The sequence below is a fragment of the Acromyrmex echinatior genome, chromosome 7 (assembly GCF_024713525.1).
Source record: "Acromyrmex echinatior isolate Ae372 chromosome 7, ASM2471352v2, whole genome shotgun sequence".
Taxonomy (NCBI): domain Eukaryota; kingdom Metazoa; phylum Arthropoda; class Insecta; order Hymenoptera; family Formicidae; genus Acromyrmex; species Acromyrmex echinatior.
Window position 1 is genome coordinate 11,755,129 of NC_141858.1, and position 22,208 is coordinate 11,777,336.

The 22,208-nt window shown below is 33.1% G+C and overlaps 1 long non-coding RNA gene across 1 annotated transcript in view; it reads left to right on the plus strand.

The window, feature by feature from the left end:
- LOC147909200 (uncharacterized) overlaps positions 1-22,208 on the plus strand; it is a 191,399-nt gene that overhangs the window by 38,353 nt on the left and 130,838 nt on the right. The window contains exons 3-4 of the long non-coding RNA XR_015545616.1: positions 10,258-10,336; positions 11,038-11,081. This is a non-coding gene — a long non-coding RNA (uncharacterized LOC147909200). The remainder of the gene's footprint in view (positions 1-10,257; positions 10,337-11,037; positions 11,082-22,208) is intronic.

The window sequence follows — 22,208 nt, forward strand, 5'->3', positions numbered from 1 at the left end:
ATTTTCAATTGTAATATATTCTTTAAAATTATGTTATGAATTTTCGAAATTCAAAATTGCAATAAACTAATATAGTGCTAACTTTCAAAATAATGAAAGAAATTCGATTCTAAAATAATCCTAACATATTTTTTATGCAAAAACGACACATTGAAAACAAAAATGATTACAATTACTACAATTTAACTATAATTTGTAATTGTTTTATGTAAATATAATCAGTTATGCAGTTAATAATAGTTACACATACTGCTTGAAAATGTTTAGTTTCTAATTATTATTACCACATAAGTAGGTATAAAATAGTAAGGGAATTTAAGAAAAGTTATATTTATTATAATTGTGATTTTATTTACTAAAATGTTTATTTTACCATTTTTTTACTATATTAATATCTAAGCTTATCATAATTTATTTTACAATTTTATCATATCATCACAGCGATGTTTAACATCTTTTTAATAAAAAAAAATACCATCAAAATTGATCATCGTGTCTTAAGCGAGGCCAGTAAAAGGAAAATGGAAATGGGAAAGAGAAAAATATATGGGATACATTCAGTATTCAACCGTTTCTCAAGACTAGTTTGCAACGCGACGAGTCAAAGTCAGTTGAATCTCGTCAAGCTATCTTGTCGCAGACAGTTCTTGGAGTAGAGAGAGCACCAGCTCGAGAGAGCACCAACGCGCTCATTCGGGCAAGCGTATCTGTCGGCGGGGCTCTTATCGAGCCCGCTTACGCTACCCACGATCCTCCCACCTCCCCAACCAACCCCGTAATCTTTTTCTCGCCCTCTGCCTCTCCTCGTAACCGCGCACCGGTTGTGTAAAGGGCGATCGCAACGGGCCGGAAAATAGGCTCATCTGAATGCGGCACGGCGGACTCGGCGCCGTAGCGCGAACCAGTGGCACCGAGGGGAGTTGAGGGAGGGACGGAGAATGAAGATCGTGTCGGGAGGGGAGGTTGTACGGGAGAGTGGTTGTGGAAGTAACGAGGACTCGGGGACGACGATGCGGCTAGAGATACGCTCCGCTTGATGGCGATGCCGCCTCGAGAGAGCTTCGCGCGGAAGTGAATCGCGCGGGGACGTGGAAAGCACTCTTTCCCCTTTCCTCTTCTTTCTCCTCCTATGTCCTGTGTAGATGGAAAATGGTCAAGGGAGATCGCGGACGCGGTCGTCGAGCGAAGGCGTTGCCTTCTGCTCTTTCCACTACATTCGTCACCGTCGAATCTTCCCGATATCGTATATATTCTTAGAAAGTATTTGATTTGTGAGAATGGACTCGAAATACGTAAAATATTGCGGGAACATAGTGAAATTTATTTCGAAAACTGAAATTTTTTTAAATACATTTTAAACTCAACATATGTTGATATTCGGCTGATAATTTGTTCAATGATCGTATTCCTGTACTTATTAAGCCCAGAGAAAGGTTTCTTTGATTTAAAGAAATGTTTCTTTGCTATACAGTTAAAAAAAAAAATTTCTTTGGTTTGACGTCATTTCTTTGATTTAAACATTATTTTTTTTAATCAAATGAGAAAATTTATTCAATCAAAGAATCAAACCAAAGTGTACTCCGCTATACAGATATATACACAGTTGGAAAATTTGTGTTAAATTCGATATATTTTACTTGTTTCAAACGGTCCATTCAAATTTTTGTTTCAATTTAACACAAGATGAATACATTAGAAACACAAATATTATGTAAAAAAAATGAATACAAAAACGTAACAATGAGACAATTTAAGTATAAACAATTATATTTCTTCATAAAAATTTACATTTATAGGTAATGTATTAAATTAACACATTTTATTCATTTATTTGGAATTTAGGTTTTAAAAAACATTATGTTATTTGCTTACTTACTTGTACATTATGTTATTTTAACATTAAGAAATGTTGAATCTACTTAACATAAAATACTCAAATAATAAAATCACATTTATGTTAAATTAATACTCGTATATTAAAAATTTAACACAAAATTTGAAGAAAGACTTGAATGACCGTTTCTACAACAAAATGTTTTTTTATTCTTTATATTTTATTGCTGTATGCTTGAGAATAAAGTACATAACACTGAAAAAAGTCTAGTAATAATAACACTAGTCGGCAGTAAACTTTGAAATATTTTCAAAAATGTTTGATTAATATAACCAAAATCTAATATATATTATTTTTAATAGTATCTTATTTTTTTAATTATTTCCAAACGGTTGATTGCTATTATGTTTGATAATATTTACTAAATATTAAATTACTATGCTAAACAAAATATATTTGATATATATTATTACTATATTTAACTTTAAAAAAAATATTTGTGTTTCTTAAATTTTCAAAGCATTTAATTTTTCTATCGCACTCCGTATTTTTCTCTCATTATATTTTAACAGCAGTCGATATAATTTATACATCCCGTGTTGATTACAAGATTATATTAAAAAAAAAAAAGAGGCGCTTCTTCTATCTTTTTGCAATGATCTCTTTCTAAATTCTATTCCCGCGCTAATACTTTGCGCACAGGTATAATCGCCTCGCGCAAATCATTCAGACCGCCGATTTTTGCAGCCGCTCTCTTTCGTTTTTTCACTCTCTCCCTCTCTCCCTCTCTCTTCCTTTCTATTCGCAGTTTAATATCACGGACCGCTCTAAATCGGACGCGCACAAAAGCGTGATAACGAATCACGTCCGTTGCAGACGAGGGCAATGGCACCGGCAGCGGCGCCCCGGGGGCTCCTGGGAACGCGCAGCGCATTCGCTCCCTCCGTCCCCCCCCCCCCTCTCCCCCCGCCCCCGCCCTTTTTGCGCCCCCTCGTCGACGGACGCCATCCCCCGTTTTTCGGGGGGGCGTCACGCAGCGGTAATGATAGCCGGGCGCATTATGTTTTACGTGGGAGTGGCAACAGCCGTGACCGAAATGCCCGTTGCCGTTCGCCCGCTCGCTCGCTCGCTGACGGTAATTGCATCCTACTTTTCCCGGCCGCGCGTTGCGCGTTTTGATAAACACACACGTATGCACGCACGCACGCGGAGAGAGCGTGGTCGGGAAGCGTTACGGCTCTGGTGAAATGTACGCGGGAGTTAGGTATATCGTATGATTTCCGTGGTTGTTTGAATGAACATTTAGAGTATATTGGAGAAAACATTTTCTCGTTCATTAGAAGGATCGCGTGAAACGCGCAAATGTCAACGAATCAGTTTATGAGTGACGTTTGTGGAACTTCGTCTTGGAGACTCTATTATAGAATCTAGGCACGAATGATTTTGTCACAATTCTGTGTGGGAAGGTATATATATTGTCTTCTGTATGTACAGGGTTTCCTGCGTTTCTTAGAAGAGTGGAAACTCCCACTGGAAAGGACAATTTTGCTAAAGATTCTAAAAATTTAGTTGTAGATACAGATCTAAAAAATAATTTTGTTGGACTATGTAGAAACAATTATGTTTAGGATGACAAAAATTGGTTGCTAGAATATCAAAATGTTTTGCAACATTGCTTAAGATTCCAGCAAAATTATTTTGATAGTCTAACAAAGTTATTTTCAGATCTGTATCTAGCCAAATTCTTAGATTCTTCAGCAAAATTGTTCTTTCAGTTCTTTGTAGTAATAATTTTTGTAAAAACGAAGATATTGGAAAACGGTAAACACTTGTTCCTGTATTAAAAAAAAACTATCTTTTGGCATGGATAGAGTTTCTCAAGTAAGAGACATTGTTTAGCCATTGGACATTGTTTAGCCAACTTCTGATTGGTCTGTCATATTTTTCAAGATCTGATAGAATGAGATAGATGGATAAGATAGAAAAAAATGCGTAGATAAGATCTCATTCTAATTATAAGACTGAAGACATATCTTTGCTCGATGATCTTTGAAGTTTTAATCGTTATACTTTGATCGTTAGATTTCTCGATGCGTTGTTCATATACTGAATGCTTTACAATGTAATTGGCATCGCGTGTCGAACAATTTTTCTCTCAAGAAAGTATATGCGACGTACTTGTTTTTTTTTTCCTATTGGAATGACAAAACGATAACTTTTTGCCACGACACGGAGTAGCAGTCTGAGCCAACCGTGAAAATCGCTCGTTACCGAGTTCCAGGTAGTCCCTCGAAAATCTCGTTACGAGAATGAAATACACCTCTGAGAGTTCGACGACCTTCCTCGAAGTGAGTCTTGCAACAGCATCGTCGTGATCCTCAGAACTGTCGGGCGTCGTCCTGCGGTCGTCTACGGTTCATTACTTTGAAATCTCTGAATGTTACACGTGTCAAGGCGAGTGTCAGAGAAATTGTTTTCGAATGGAAAACGTTTTTCGATACATGTCGACACCATTTTTAATGCAAAGGCTATTTGTTTTTAATCATTCTAAATATTGGGACTATTTTATTTATTTATTTATTTTTTTTTCGAATGAGTATCAAAGTAATGATAAAAATAATTGAGAAGGTAGACAATAAAAGCCGTTTCTTTACAAGTATAATATGTTTTATATTAATTATTGATTAATAAATGATTGATATGCTAATAAATATTGTATAATAAATAAATAAATATTAATTTATTTCTTATATATTTGTCGATTTGAGGAATTAATGTGGAAATATCAGTGCTAATTTTAAAAATAACAGCGTTTTTGTTTAGTAAAAGACTCTGATTACTCTTTTTGTTCACTGCGTAAAACCTGATCCAAGTAAGCGAGTGAATAAACACGAATGAATAATTCACCAACAAGTGCAAACGACACCGTCGATTGTTGCTTTGCTTTGTCTGGATCCGGCTTAAGACATCAAATCTCATCAATCGAATTTCACGAACTAGGACTCCGATTACATTAATGACTATATTTCCTAAATCGTGATAAGTAACCGCCTCGGCTGACATTTGCGAATAGTTTGTAAAAATCAGCGCGCAATTACGAGCTTTTTTGCTCCGTTAGCCCCAAGATGTCAGTGCCGACGCCATAAATCATGGGATCTGAGGACTCCGAGCGAGACCGAGAGTTTGCTGAAAGTAAACCCGGAAAGATATCTACTCGTGCCATCGTTCATTTCCGGCTAACTTCCACTTGCTCGTTCGCTTTCCTCTCTCCCGCGCGGATCTTTACCCTGGGGTTTTGGTACACCTTATGATGCACGGGGGTTTCAGAAAATGTCTGATCTAGAATTCTAGATGTGCTCGAGTAGCGCCATGTTTGACTTAATAACCACATGGATGCGATGCCTTCCATTTAGTAATACAAGTATCCTCATGTCTTTGTTATTTATGAAGTGCAAAGGCAGAATAATATTTGTGTCGACTTATGTCAAATGGAAGGCATATTAAAGAATATTAAAGAATTACTGAGCTTATTTAATAATTAATGGCTTATTTACTAAGCTTACTATTTATTACTTGTTGACACGGAAAAGCATGATTTTGTTCAAGTATCTACAAATTTAGTTGCATCTAAAAATAATTTTGTTGGATTATAAAATTATTATAATTACGTACGATTCATATAAAACTAGAATTTTTTGTCACTTATCATGCTCCAGATTTCCATTTAATTATTTTGATGATTTAACAGAATTATTTTCAGATCTTCTGTATCTAGCTAAATTTTTAGATACTTCAGCAAAACTGTCCTTTACTTGCAATCAAATTTAGCGTTGCTTTTCAAACAGTCGATAAGTAAAATACAATTATTTTACGTTGTAAATTATTTGCATTTTGCTCTGCGACTTCACATTTACATGAAAGAGATAACAATGTATTGCTTGAACGGAAGCTGCAAATTGTTATCTATTTAACTATATATTTAACTATACGTTGCAAAATTGACCGACGCATTAGAATTTGAAACGGTTCGATTCATGAATTGTTTAGGTGGAAAAAAATTCGATATGCACGCTCGTTCAAACCATGTCCGCGCAATTTTCCAATTGAAATTAATTTTAGGAGAATTAATTATCGGACGCGAGTATATACGTGAACGGTGCATTATTAAAATGACAGAAATTTTTTCCCTCACCCGAACGTCTGAGAAACAACATTGTGATAAAGCGAAAATGGAGGAGGGAGAAAAAATAGCGGACGGTGCAATCAATGTTTGCTTACGTGGACCGCGAAAGAATTTAATTATACCGAGCGTATTTTCTTGCCGCTCTTGCGAAAGCCAGGGGGAAGAGGAGGACAGGCTGTTCGGAAGGGTGCACAGTGAATTCCATTTTCGCGTTCCCCATGAGGATGACGGTCCTCCCGCCCGCTGTCGACGACAAAGGGGAGTTAAAAAAAAGGGTCCTCGTACGTTCATGTCACCTGCGTCGTTCGCCGCGATTTTCGAGGGGTAACAAGATCTATTTATTCAGCGCACGGGTCAGAAGAGGGATGTAACGAGGATAATTGCAAATTCGCGTCCCTGAACAGTCGGCTGAGATTTGCGAACCGCGAAATCGGGGACGATTATCGAAAATTCGTTCATTTGCAATTACTATGCACTGCGTGCTTTTAAATATATGATTTATTTATGTTATTAAGTTTAAATTGTGTAATTAGCCGGTATGGAAGTGAACATTTACAAAAGATAAGAAGAAGCTATATGTATGTATAAATAAATAAAAATTAGACCTTAAGAATTTATTGTAATTGATATAGAAAATGGAAAGAATTGTGTTGTTAATAATTAACCCTCCAGAGTTGATGCCAAAATTTGTAACATGATTACTGAATCTGGAAGAATTTAATTTAAAACCGTTAATTAATTTTAAGGAATCAAACTGATATAATTCGTATAAAAACAAGAGTGAATACTAAGTATATTTTAATAAGAATAACCCAAATTTTTGAACATGTAATATAAGAAAAATTAAATTCTCTGACATTTTTAACAAAGAGATTTATAATTGAGTAGATCCGATATTCACTGTCAGTTCTGGAGAATTAATTATGTGTTTATTAAAGATATATCAGATATAGTCAGATATCTCTGCCAAAAGTGATTTGGAAATTTACACTTTCCGTAAAAATAAAAATGTTAAATATGTATAAAGTCCAGTAAGATCAATATTTATACGAAACAATACAATTTTAATTTAAGTAACAATTTTCTTATTTTATCTTAATTATTTTTTAAAAACATGTTTGTTTTAGGAAATTTTTGATCCAGGTTCTAAATTATCGCCGACCTTTTGTATACTTTCAAATATTATAGAATCTTCATAATTTTATCATTTTATTAAAAAAATGTATGTATATATATATATATATATATATATATATATATATATATAAAATATATTCTTAATTAAATTATCTTAATTTTGTATATAATATTTTATATAAATAATGTTTTAAGGAGACTAAATTTTTAAATATATGTATTAATATATGTATTTGAATGCATACATTAATAGTTTTCACATATCTCATATTAAATCTTAATTCATTAAAAATTATATTTCGAATGTTCACAGATGATATAAAAAAGACTGTTCTTAAATATTTTCATTAATTTAGACTTGTATATAATTATATTTCTGCTAAAGAACTCAGTTAACAAGTCAGAAATAAATTTCAAAATATAATGGAATATAAATATAGATTTTGGGACTTTATATAATTAATATTCTTTGTTACATTTGTCGAGAAAAGAGAATGAGTATTTATATGAAAAGCTAAAGCAAAAAAAATCTTAAGCAGTATAAATTGAACCAACAATCTATAATTGGTAAAACAAGACGCAAAATATATAACAAACTAATAATAGTTCATTTACCGAAATGCAAAGAATAAAATGTTTGATTTATTTCGTAAGGCATTATAAACGTTTAAATTCAAAGCGATAATGGTTACGTTGGCGCGGCCTTGGCGTTTGTTGTTTTTTTTGCGGCGTACGACACACTGTTTACAGAAGGTCGCCGCGTTATCATTCGTACGCCGAGATTCGAGCCTGTAGGCAGTATCGCTCCATGTGTCGTGGCATTATTATTACATACGTGTACGACCGCGATAAAAAGATAGCGCGATCATTTCTAAACCGTGTTGTGCGGTTATCAACGTGATTCGTTGGCTTTCACTATTAAAGGTGCGCAATGTATCGAACTTTTTTTTTGCTGTAGCTGACATTTCGCGTAATTTATACGGCGACTGAAATAGAAATCGATAGGGAGGATAAGAGCTAATACATTATTTAACACGTAGTTTCAGGGATGACAATTTTTTTAATGCTGCTTAAATTTAATTTTATAGACTGCGCGTTTTTCGATTTTTATGAAATTTGGTCTACGAGATACTTTTGATAACGTTTTATTCGAATCTGAAATAAAAAAAAATAAAAAATTCCAAATAATAGATCCAATATAACAAACAGAATTTAAAAAAATAATTTTATTGTCAAAAAACTCAATTTTAAATAATTTTTAATTGCAAAGATAATATTAAGTTTGCAGTTTTTATTTATTTGTAACGTTAGTGTTACGCAAATGATCTCCACATTGATTTTTAAACTTTAAATTATGAGTTTTGTAACACTAAATCCTCCTTCGTTGGAGATTACCTTTTTGAAATTTGATCTTTTCAGGCATTTAAATTCAACGAACCAAGAATCTCCTAAAACCGAATTTCACGACAATCAGATTATTTTTTTAAATTTGAATTTTAGTTTTCTGATTCCAAAACCGAATTTAGTGACTCAAAATTAAATAAGGTTTTCTTTAAGTTTTTTCGTTAAAAAGCTTCTCAAAGGGTTAAAAAATGCCTATTATTTCTGGACGGGGAATAGTAACGAATCGAATGATTTTTATATAAGAAAAAATCTACGTGGCATATCTACTTTATAATTATTTTTATAGATGTAAAGATAGTAGTATATTTGGTATATTTGCAATTCGTTGAATATTTCCGTGGAAAATTGCGTTCAGCAGAGAAAGCTAGCTTTGCAACTGTTGTAAAATTCTTTAATATAATTAGTTTATACATTTAGGTCCAATGAAGAACTAAGAACAAGACTAATCATATTAAAGAATTTTATAACGGTTGCAGAGATACTTTCTCTGCTGAACGCATTGGCTATAAAATTCGTACACTCGGTATACTAGTGACGTATGTAACGCGCTATTGTGTAGTTATTTTGTTTACATTCGCGTAGTGAGACTTGAGCCGATAGATAACGTACTTCGCTTTAGGTCGTCATTACCTTTCGAAACGCGACCATAACAAGTGCCACGAGAAAACGAGATCATCCCCCCTCCCCCTTCCCACGAACAATTAGCAGTCGTTAATGCGCACGATCGATTAATTCGTACAAATGGCTTTATATAAACTTCGTGTCGAAGGGATGAGTAATCACTGAAGCATGATTCGTTATTTATTTGAGATAGAAAGTAGCATGCAAAAATTATTTATAATCTATCGAAATAGAAAGTAGAGACATAAAAAAGAGAATTATATAAATGTTTTCATTTGATGATTTTTATCGGTATTCATAATTTTTTTAATTCTAATTTTGTGCTCCAAACTTTTCGTTGATTTGGATGTAATCCGCTCATTTTTTTTAGATAGAGAACGCGGATTAATTGTTAGTCTAGGAAACTAATTTTAAGAAATTGAATTTACAAATGTATAAAATGAGGCTTGAAAGAATCTATCAGTAAAAAATATAAAAAAAGTCCATCAGAGTCAGTTGTTCGGATGCACAGAAAACTCTTTATTCTCGTATGAATGTAACAACACGAATCAAATAAACGTTTTGATCCTTCAATTTGGATCCTTATCAATATAAAATATAAATTACATAAGTAATGCAAATTCTAAGATGGTGATTTTCAATAATTTAGCTTGTTCTTCTTTATTCAATTGCCAAATTAGCTATGTAATGAATAGCCAAATGATTATCAAAAATATTAACTTATACAATTATGTTACTTATGTAATTTAGATTCATATTTTATATTGATAGGATCCAAATTGAAAGATCGAAAGGTTTATTTGATTCGTTTTGTTACATTCACACGAGAATAAAGAGTTTTCTGTGCATCCGAATAGATATAGACTCTAATAGGTTTTTTTATATTTGAAATTGGATTTAGAAACCAACTGTAAAAGAAATCGTAGCTTTATGCAATCATATTTCTTTCGTGCTATTTTAAACGGCGTAGTAAAATATATGTCGAGAGAACTGTTTAAAATATCATACGATCATCGGTTTTTGACAAATCGGTTTTTATTATTTTGTGCGCGATTCTAATTAACTATATTTTTGTTAGTGAGTGTGACCAGTGTCAAGAAGCCTTAGAGGAGGAGGAGGCCCGGGAAGGCATCGTGCGACGGCGGAGCAACGATGTGGTGAGTAAACGTTATTTTTTCACTTATTAATTGTAAAAATTATTTAATGATTATTTAACGGATTTAACTCTTTATGGACCGGTAATCTTACTTGAGGTCACACCTTTTTTTATTTGAGAAATTGCTCGCCCGATTTTCATGAAATTTGGTATATAAAGTAATTTGATAGGGTTTTAATTCAAATCTGAGGTCAAAAAGAAAAAAAATTGAAATAGTCGATACAATATGGTGGACAGAATTAAACAAATAATCTAATTATTGTTAACTTAGTTTTAAGAAATTTTTTATTGCAAAGTAACATCTAGTTTCCAGTCTTCGTTTTATTTTTGAAACTGTTTCAATTAGGCAAATTAGTACCGATTTTGAAATTCTTGATGAATTTTAGTTTCGAAGCCAAAATATTTTTTATTGGAAGTTATTTTATTTCAATTCGACATTTTCAAACTACTTTCAAATTCAGCAATATCAACAATTTACTAAAAATCGAGTTTCATGATAATCATATTAATTTTTGAAATTTGCATTTTAATATTCTGAGATCCAGAATCGAATTCATTGATCTCAAAAATCTTTAAAAAATAAGATTTTCTTTAAATTTCATTCTTAAAAAGCTCCGATTCTCGGAAGATTAATGCGCTTAATTCGTAAATATTAATTATTTTGAACGTTACTTATAATTTCGGTATATTTGTATGTTACAGTTCAACGCAACTTGTAGCTACAACTCCGTTGCTGCGCATCGCCGGTGAGTAACAGATTATCTTTTAATTTGTAATATGGAATTTATAAAATACACGTGTATACGTAGAAATGATATACGTATCAAATTAATAGCATATATCGGAATAAGATAGATGTACATACATATAAGATTTATTTATTGTAAATGTGGATGGGCCAGATAAATTAGAATAATGAGATTAGAGACCCTATAACAATACCTGATCATGAGTCACTTCATCAGAATGCTACAAAAGAAAAGTAGGCATATATGTGCTTTTTCTTATATATATATATAAAATATTTCATTCGTACTATCTTACTTCAACTTGTACTGCCTCTAAAATCTTAATTAAAGTTAGACAGTATTAGAATGTGATAGTATACTGGGAAGAAATGTATATATTTTCTCTTTCGTAGGATTTTGATAAAATCGCTCATCGTCAGACTTTGTTATAAGATTTTTAATAATATATAGAAATATTTAAGTAAATATTTAATCTCGAAATATGTACAATTTATTGTATGTATAAGAATATACAAAACTTGTAGAGTTTCAGGAATCACGAGAGAATATTATCAAGATAAATCTTAATAATATTGTTTCAGTACTTTTATATTATCAAATATATCATTGAATAGTAATCATTGAATAGTGATATTTTTTAAAAATATAAAGTTTCTATTTAATTTTATTGTGATCTCATGAATAATGAAGAAAGATTGGAATAATATTTTTTATTTACTTTCTCAATCTTTTTATTATGTATGTGAAATAAAAATAAATTATCTTTATAAAACAATAGGAAAAATTAATAATTTTGTCATGTTACTTTTATCTTCTATTTTTTAAATATTTTTAAAATAAACTTTGACATCTACTTTTGATCTCTTTATATGTATTTTAAATATTATATAAGCTAATATAAGAAAGCAATATTTAAAGACTTTAATATGCGTTTAACAAATAAATAAAGTAAATAAAAGAGAAACACAAAATTATACAATTACAATTATATTTCAATCAACTTATTTAATAAAATTTGACTGTAGATTGTTAATAATATTGATAGTATTTATTTTTTTTTACCACGCGTCAATATTCTAATTTTTCATAGCCTATCCATGCTTATTAATAATTTGATCGATCAAGTCGATCAATTTAATTTTCATAAATATTTTGTCTCTCTCTATATATATATATATAATATTGAGGATGCCACAACAATCCCAATTCATTTTTATTTTTAATTGTTCAAACTGAATGTGAGTAATCGTTTCGTTCCTTTAATCGTCTCACTATCAGTCAATCTCTAGTAAAAGCGACTATCAAGTATCCGTGTATCAAGAGAGTGTGGAGTTTTATTTTTATGTATCATACACAATACAAAATTCAACTATTAGGTGCGAGCTTTGTTGATCTGTGTTGCGATAATTCTTGCGGAGAATAATTTATTATTGCGGTGGAGATGTGGGATTTTTCATTCGTAGTTCGGCTTAGCGACCTAATGTCATATTGAATGGAAGAATCGTACTCCCTTGGTCTTCTTTCGCCCCACAAAGAAAGCGGTAGAAAAGGGTGACTCGTTCAGAGATTTTGCGCCATAATCGTCGGCGATGCTTGAAGAGTGTCATGATTAAAACTGAACCCTTCACGAGCACTTCTACGCCAGCACTGTCTAAATTTATGCGATTCATTTCGCGACGATATCGAACGTAATCGATTTCCAAATTTATTCTCACGATATAAATCCTAATAAAGCATGTGCGATATCATTTAATCAATAATTTAAATGTTTGACACAACGTAATTGAAACTAGTGTCTCAATATTTGCCCTAACAATTTGCGTTTAGAGATTTATATTCGAATTTATGCTACAAACATATTATTTATATACTCTATATATATATTAATCATATAAATCCCTAAATAAATTAAAGTACCTACGTGGAACATCTTATAAATAAAATTACATCAATTTTTTTCGATTAGCAACTGTTAAAAATTTTGTTTAACATTAATGATTACATTACATTATTATTACAAAGCAACATACGTTTCTGTCACAATTACAACTGTAAATTGCAAGACATCGTTCGATCTCGCTAAAAAAAGGGTTATAAAGGAATAATACGAATCGGTAGCTATCGAAACATAAAAAAAAAATCGATCGGCAGCGACCGCAATACTCGCGCGGAGATGCACGTGGCGCTTTTTTGTGTCTGGTTACGCGGTCAGGCCAGAAATTACCTCCACGTACGTACATTTTGTGGCGCACGAGATACACCTAGGGGAAGATAGGGGCGTGGAGGGATGAGAGGGACAAGAAGCCCGAGGGTTGTTGACGGGGGGCCGAGCCGGGCTTCGGGGCAATCTGCAGATACCTCGGCTGTACCTGATTACGTTGCTACCTCTCTAATTACACGGCAACCTGCGACGATACTCGACCCGACTGCCTGAAACGAGGCGGTTCGTGGACCTTCGCCTTCGTGGCTGCACTGCCAGGGGATGGCGAAGAGAGGGACGCGTGGTTTTGCTGGGCGATAGCACGAACCGTTGCCGACGCCATCCCGAAGGTGAATCGCATTTCGCTTTACGTATGTGACGCGGCGGCGACGAGACATGTTGACTTCTTCTCGTTATCAAAGATACTTCAGCGATATCATGACGATATATAATATTTGCAAAGTTTGCGAAAGTACGCAGGATAAACTTAAAAATTAGTAATTACGCGCTGAGCTACACTTGATTGAAATGCGCGATCTTTTCTTTAAAAGTAGATTTTTCTAGGCTCATAGATAATTTCTTTTTCTACCGAAATTTAGTGTTTTAAAATTTGTAATATCAGAGATGTTTGTTTGTTCAAAAGAATTAAGTGGAAATTCTGTTTCTGTTTATTGGAAATTTTAAAGAAGTAAAGTTTTTTAATAATATATGTTAATTTCTATTTAGTCTTGCAAAATATTATTAATCACGCGAACTCTTTATACTTAAGACTACTTTATATAGAAAAACTATTAAATTTGGACATTTCCGATTTTTATAATTATAATCAACAAGGGAGAGGCGTATCTCTGCGGGGCAAATAGAGCTTCGTTCCTCTACAGTGTTTTTGTCCCTTTGCTCCACCCTTCTCTCTCCAATTCTGGGAGACGAAGACGACGTCTGTTTCGTGGAGTCAGGAAATTGCGACTACGCGGTTCCACATCCTCGCTTCCATTCCAACCTCACTCCTATCAGCCTTTATCCTTGATTTCATTTATCAGTTTCGAAGTTCCAAATCTCAAACGCATCTTCACAATAATCTCTTGATGAATTAATTATTTTATAATTGTCTGATTTTAATCTACAGTTTCCTAGATTGACAGGAAATTTTTATAATGTTGAATTTCTTAACATTTATTGCCAGATAAAAGAATGGGAAAATGTTATATCCAGAGTTTATTTAAAAAATTCTGCGCATTTTCATGTAACGAAAGGAAATTTATTACGATAAGTGCGTAGTTAATTCAATCTTAGATCTACAAGACCGCAAGAATCGTCGCGAATTCTACTTCCAAGTACGTACTTTGTACGTAATCTTCGAGATAATGTAACGGTCGAAAAGCGTGTGATTAATATCGAGGCATCGAATTAATTAACGAACGTGATCCGAATAGAAAAGAGAGCGAAGAGAGGAAGGAAGAGCGCGGTATACCGATGCACGTTTCGCGGCACGCAATGGAATTTACATAATAAACATAATAATAATAACGATGATAATAGGTTAATACAGGGGGAACCCCCGGTTATCCCCCGCACATAATTAACTTCATCGGCGGCCGTATCCTAATTATACCACGCCTCAAATAATATTTGTTGATAATGAACATTATTATTGCGTATAGCCGATCGGGTCCCCGACGTTACGCTCGTTGTAATCGTCCTGTAAATTTAACTCTCTTAGCTTATTTTTATGAACTAGGAACGCGGATAATTGTTTGTTGTGTTTTATTTATAATAGTTTACGCGATATATCTATGGATTAATAAGAAGGTTTTAAAATATGGATTAATGATAAGTATTAATACCGAAGAGATAATCTCTTACTCATATAATTGAAAATTGAAAGTTACTACAAGAAAATATTCTGTTAAAGATCGTTACTTAAAAAAAAAAGAAAGTAAATTGAGTAATTAATTTTCTTAGCAATAGAATAATATTTTTCTGTGTGCGCATTTGTAATGATAAAATGTGTATAATATATACTTTTGTAAATACAAATAGCTTAATTATTAACTTAAAAGAAAGAAAAGTATAAGCACACTGTCAAATTCAATCTTGAAATGATAATGGAGTGTGCAACTCAATCTCAATTGTGTGAGGCTGTATGTATATGTATGTATAAGTCCTACACTTAAATAAAATATATATACTAACACAAAACTGCTAACAAAAATTGAAATTGCTTTTTGTTATAATACTAACCATTAGAAGCTCTGAATTGTATAACGGATAGAATTTTTGAAAGCTAGTTCTAGTTTTTTCTTGGAGTGAAATCACTCACTGTCACTCTTTTTCAAGAAGTGAAATATTTTCACTTTTCTTCAAAAATGGCTGTATCTTCACTCTCTTAGAGTAAGATTTCACTCCAGAGAGAGAGAGAGAGAGAGAAGCTCAAAGATCATTTCTCAAGATTCTCGCTTGTACGTAAAATTTACATATTAATGGCATTCTAAGATTAAAGTTCGAAAATGCACATGTAGAATTTTATTTTTCAATAAATGTCCAATGGATTTTACGGAAATTGAATCGCGCATATTTCTACGTGTCCGAATTTATTAAATAATAGTCCACTGAACCGTGATTGAAACGCGATCATCGATATAATGGAAATCGAGCCTTACTTGCGTCTCGAGTTTCGCCCGAGGGTTATCGAAGTGACAGACGTTGATTTCGGTTTCTGCAATCCCGAGGGTGATTTCGCAGACAGAGGCTCTTGAAATCGACAGTATCTCTCACAATCAAACAGTTCTTATTGCTATAATTTCAGAATTGTATTCTCTAACTTTTATAACGCTTAGTTACGTAATAATAACTTGATATATAGATTAGTGAACTGTATTTATCATTATACAATGCACGATTCGATGAACTACAAAGTTGTAAAAAAGATACGAAAGTTTGTGCGGTTTTTAGAAAAAAAATTCGCGAAAGATGGTGACACGTCTCCTCCGTTCCCCGCTTTAACCTTCGTCCGTCTGATATAATTCTCTGACGTCTGCTCCTCCAGACGAATACGGAATGAAATCGCTTTACGGTCTTTCGACGCTGCGGAATATTAATAAATGCTTCATATCGCCGCCAGCTGACATCTGTAGATCGCATTAGGCATCGTCGTAGAATAAATCCATTCATTCTGATGCACCCTGTATAATGTAATAATATTAATTTAAATAATATTATAAGATATAGCAGTAAGCAATAGAGAGAAATACATTCAATTGATTGATAAAAATTCCTTTTTTTTGTATTTATTTATGGTCAGCTACTCGTCGTTATTGATATTAATAGCAGATTACAAATGAAATAATTGAGAGTAATTTTTGAAAATAATTAATTAGGTAATATATAAATTTAACAAATACAATGGAATAATACGTGATTATCCGCATGAATTATTAACTTTATCACACACTGTCAAGGAAACTTTTTGACATTGATAAGCATGATTATATTGCAAATTCTATGGAAAGAAATATGGAGAATTTTCGATATTACTGGACGAAAAGTCTTGAAAAATATAATTTTTATTCACTTAACATAACATTAATTTGATTTTCTTTTTTTGGGAGGGGATGAGATCAAAAATAAAAGTTCGAAGTGATAGATTCAACATGGCTGATGGTATTTTAAAAATATAACTTGATTATTATAAAACACTGTTAAATCTATAGTATTAAATTTAATCTAATTTGAGTCGCCATTGTTCCTATTCATCGATATATTTTATATTAAAACAATGTAATTAAACAGTTCAAATTGGATTAAATTTGACACTGTCATAGTGTTTACTATATTTAGGAAATTTTTAATTGCGTAGTAATATCAAGTTTCTATTTTCGATTTATTTCAAGCTCATTAATATTGCACAAACAGAACTAATTTTCAAACTGATTTTCAAACTGTGATCATGAGCTTTGTAACATTAGATGGTCCTTCATTGGAGGTTACTATCCTTTTGAAATTCGACATTTTCAGGCTATATTGAATCCCAGCAGTACCAATAATCTTTTAAAATCGAGTTTTATATAATAATCAGATTATTTTCTGAAATTTGAATTTTTATATTCTGAGAAACCAGAATCAAATTTCAAAAATCTTTAAAAAACAAGGTTTTTTTTCTTTAAGTTTCCTTATTAGGAAGTTTCTGTTATAAAATGATTAATTAGGAATTCAAGTAGGTTAAACCAGAAAAATCCAAATCAGATATTATACAATTAAATTTATCAAACATTCAAAATAATCATAAATTCAGTTACGATAATCAAAATTTCAGTTCATGATCAGAATCCGTTTTGTTTGTACTTTTTGTTAGCACAACCAGGACCGGTTTTCTTATTGTTAATATAAATGCATGATTGAAGAATAGGTGCGCATTTTTCGAATTCTGGCAGACCTAACTATTTCTAGCGCCTATTATCGGGTAGAAAATAAAACGATCGATGAACACGAAACTGCAGTGTCGTTATCTTTTTTCTTCTTTCTTCATTATCTATACTCTTCTCGCCCCTCTCTCTCTTTTTTCTTCCTTTTACTCTCTTTCTTCGCTTTCACCGCTAATATCCAGACGCCAGGTCGGGGGTGGCGATGACTCGGAGGCGGAAATGGAGCAGCTCGAGTCCGGCGGGTTAGTGTGCTTGTCTCTCACCCTCTCTTCTCCTGATCGTAGTTTCATCCCCATGCCTTCGTCCACTCACTGATCACCGCTGCACTTTGTCGATTCCCGACCATCCCACCCTCTTTCTACTACGACCGTTCCATCCAAGTTGGTACTTGGGAGGTGGATTAGGGGTGAACCACGTGATGAGAGCGCACGAATATATTACGATCGACGATCAGGAGAAGCCCTTTTTTTTTCATGAAAAATTCTCCGTCTCCATTGTAACGTTGCGCGCACACACGAAGAACAAAGAGCGCAGGGAATAGAGAATAGGAATTGATGCTACGTGATTTTCTTTTTCTCCCTTTCGACGATCACGTTTCGACGCGATAGCGAATCGTCCGATTTTATGATTCTACCAAAGTGCAATTGTTCGGCTGCTCGATTTTGCAAATATTATATCGATTTGAAAAATCGCGATCCGATATTTCGAACAAACGTTACTTTGGATTTCAAAAAAAAACTTAGTCTTATGATAATGCCTTACTGTCTTTATTTTATTATCACAAGTATTATCTATTTAGCGAAAAATATTTCTCGCACTGTGTTTTCAAGATTTATCTTCGCTTTCTTTAATTCGTCGTCTAATGTCCCAACTTGCGTTGTTTTAGCAAAGCAGAATTTTACATAAATTAAGTCAGAATGTATAATACATGAAACGCGCGAATTTTATTTAACATTAACCGTTCATCTGCAATCACATTTTGACTCCCTCCGTCTGCAATCTGGATTCTTTTGTTCAACCCAAATTTTTTTACATTCTAGGTTTTCAAAAAATATGGAAAAATTCAGAGTTATTTTTCAGCATTTCTATTACATTTATATCAAATAATTTTTAAATTCAAATATCAGAATCTTTATTTAATCTTTACTTAAAAGTTAAAATTTCAGCAAAAATGAGAATAAAATTTGGGAATGAAATTTCGCTTGTGTCAAAAAAATTTCAGACAGAGAGAGTTAACTAAATTATATTACTTTTAGACTTAGTTTCATCAATATAAGATTAACTTTAATCGAGTTCAATTTACTCTTTATCTTTTTTCTATTCCAAGAATTAGAAAGAGATGAACAATAAGTTAAATCGAAATTAAACTTGATCTTATATTGGTGGAACTCGGCCTAAAAACAGCGCGTTATCTTGTGATGCAGATAATTGCAGATAATTAATGATGTTTTTACATCCTGTTTTTTATTGCTGCACTAGACTGCACTAGAACTTTTTTCTCGCTTTAACCAAATTTCAAACGTGTACCTATTTTTTTTTAAATTGTAAAAGTGTGTAGATCAGCTGTAGAAAACAGACCCAGAAGTGTTTGTCGAATAATGGAGCTTCACTCGAAGTATTCGGTGAATATCCTGCACCTGTCCGCATATCAAGTGTCTGATCACGCTGACCGCCGTTTTCTGAATGTTACGACTAGTTCTCTTTGGCAGTTGCGAATTGCCAATCTCACAGATATCGCGTCGTACCGTGTCGTTCGCGGAAAATTGCGCGGCTGATGAAGAAAAGTCGATAACGCGGTGAGAGAAATATTTTTTTTTTTACAACCCCGGTGACGGTCGAGCGCGCTATTTGACCCCAAGGTGTAATGTTATTTTATATCTTTATTAAATTTCAGCCTATGTTTGTTAGCGAAACATAGTTTTCATTAAAAATTGAAAAATTGAAAAAATCGCGAGTGTCTCTTTTGCAACATTTAAGAAGAATAAAATGTTCGCATTTTTCGATTAATATTTTTTCTAGTAGAGTTATTATCTCGAACTACGAAACTCAATTTAAAGAATATACTTTATCTTATTTTTATATAATTTTCTTTATATAATTAAAATCATTCATAAAATTATTTTAGAGATATAATGGTAAAATAGAGACTCTATGTAGGATATCTGGAAAAAAAAAATGTTTTTTTGATGATTACTGACGACTGTTCAGTTTCATTCGCTCACCCTTAAGCGTATGTCTTCTTTAAAGCGCATTGCATAAGCCACGCGTCTGTAACGGGTGTTCGAGAAAAAAAGGCATTTAACACTGTTAAATATGACGAAGAATCGAATCTAAAGATAAGTTACAACTTTTAAATTACATAGGTTCGCATTGTCAGGTTATTTGATTTCTTGCTTGGGAACGTTATGGATTTAGCTGTGCAAGCAGAACGAAGAAAAACAAGAGAGACAGACCGATCAACAGGCTTTATTGCGCTATCACGAAAGGTATAAAATAGAAGCGCTTTTCGAATCTCGCGATCAGATTGGTTTTGTGTAAAAATCTCGCAAATAAAGAATTTCGTATTTTTCGGTGTGAGATAAAAAAACGTTAGGGTTTTCTAAAGTCCGATAGTGCTGCAACTTGACATGTATTATGCGTTGTATAGATGCTGAACCAGCAAAAGTATTAAATGAAATTATAGTTTACCTTGTTTGATTAATTAATTGACACATTATTTGTGTTAATCGTATCTGTCTAATTTTACACGAAAAGAATGATTTTGCTGAAATATTATTTAATTTATTTAAAAATTTAGCTGGATTCAGATTTCCAAATAATTGGTTGCATAATTTAACGATAATTTATAGTTCCGTCATTTTCGACGGCAGCTATATATTTTTTCGTGTGAAACTATAATTATCTATATTTTTCGGCACCGCGCTGGCATGACTTTTCTATCTTCTCGTTGCATATCCGTTTTTTCGCTGTCTCTTGAAATCTCTCTGGATTCTCTTCCGTCATTCACGGTCCACCGCCTTTTTTTTTTCTAATGACCCCCGCCTTCTTTTATCTCGAACAACCGAGTCGTTCTAGACTTCCCTCAAAGTACGTCCTTGAGTCTTCTGGAATCGGAAACGGAGCTGCCACAGGAAGAAGAACGGAGAAAGTCGCTTTGCGACAGAGACCGATATCCAGAACGACGGAGGCTGATCGAATTACACACGTCCCTTACCATTGCCTATCCCTCGATACGATGGAAGGGATTTGGAATTGCAAATATCCAACGCGCTCGCTCGGCGAATCCATCCCGCAGGATCACTCTTGTCGACGACGTGAGTTCGTCGTGGTTCTTCGTAAGGAGTTATCGAACGCTTTTCCGGTATACTTGGCACGTGCGATCGACATTGTGTGCATATGTGTGCGCGCGATAACGAAAGAGCAGAATGATTCATGATAATTCGATAGTTTAATTTTACTAACATTTTCAGAATTCATAATTTTGAGAAAGAAATGGTCGCAATTAATAATTTAACAATAATTTATAATCGATGGGGCAGCTATATTTTTTGTAGAATTATAAATATAATTATTATTACTGACATTGTAATAATAATAATTATAAAAATGGACCTCCTAATTATAATTATTTTAACAATATAATCATAAAAATATCAAATATTTTTCTTTCGAAAGGATTACGTTTTGCTTGTTTTGAAAATTTTGGGCAGACAGAATATTGCTCTAAGTATATATATATAAACTCTTTATATGACTATATATGGAAAAAATGTTTTATTGAATCATAAAAATAATTATAAAGAATAATTATGAAAAAATTTCAAGCATGATATGAGTTATAAAAAGTCTTTGACATTTTAACGATTAGTTTAAACTTCAACAAAATCATTCTTGCCGTTGTCATTGTGTACATTGGAAAATTTTAAGTTAATCGTACACATGTTTATAACGAATTAGATACATCGTTGCTATTTATGATCTTATGAGATAGATATTCTTTTCTTTGTAAGTCGCGCACGTATTAATGAGGAATACATTTATCACAATCGGATTCTGTTGCTCTTATCATTCAAGCGTCTCGATTCTGTCCGAACGACCGGAAAATGGGTCGGCAAGAACGATAATCCGTAACGACTCGGTTGAAGATAAAAGGAGGAAAAGAGGGTCATTAAGAGGGTAGGATATAGCATGACGACGAATGCAGGCGGATTATGGAGGTGCACAGAAAACGAAGCCATTGCAAGAACCGAAGAATTATCTGGACAAGTTCACCGAACGTCTGTCAGCATCCATAAAGAATCCTATCCGAAGTCAGATGAATCGCCGTCTCCTTCGTAATCGCGATGCTACCCCTTGGATCGCCAAACGCCGATTCTACCAACGTCCTTTAATCGCTATCGTAATTTAACTTCGCCATTTCTTTCTAATTCATGATACTTGAAATAATGCAGGCAGTGACAAGCAATTTAATTAAATAATATGCAGTAAAAAAAGGTTATATTT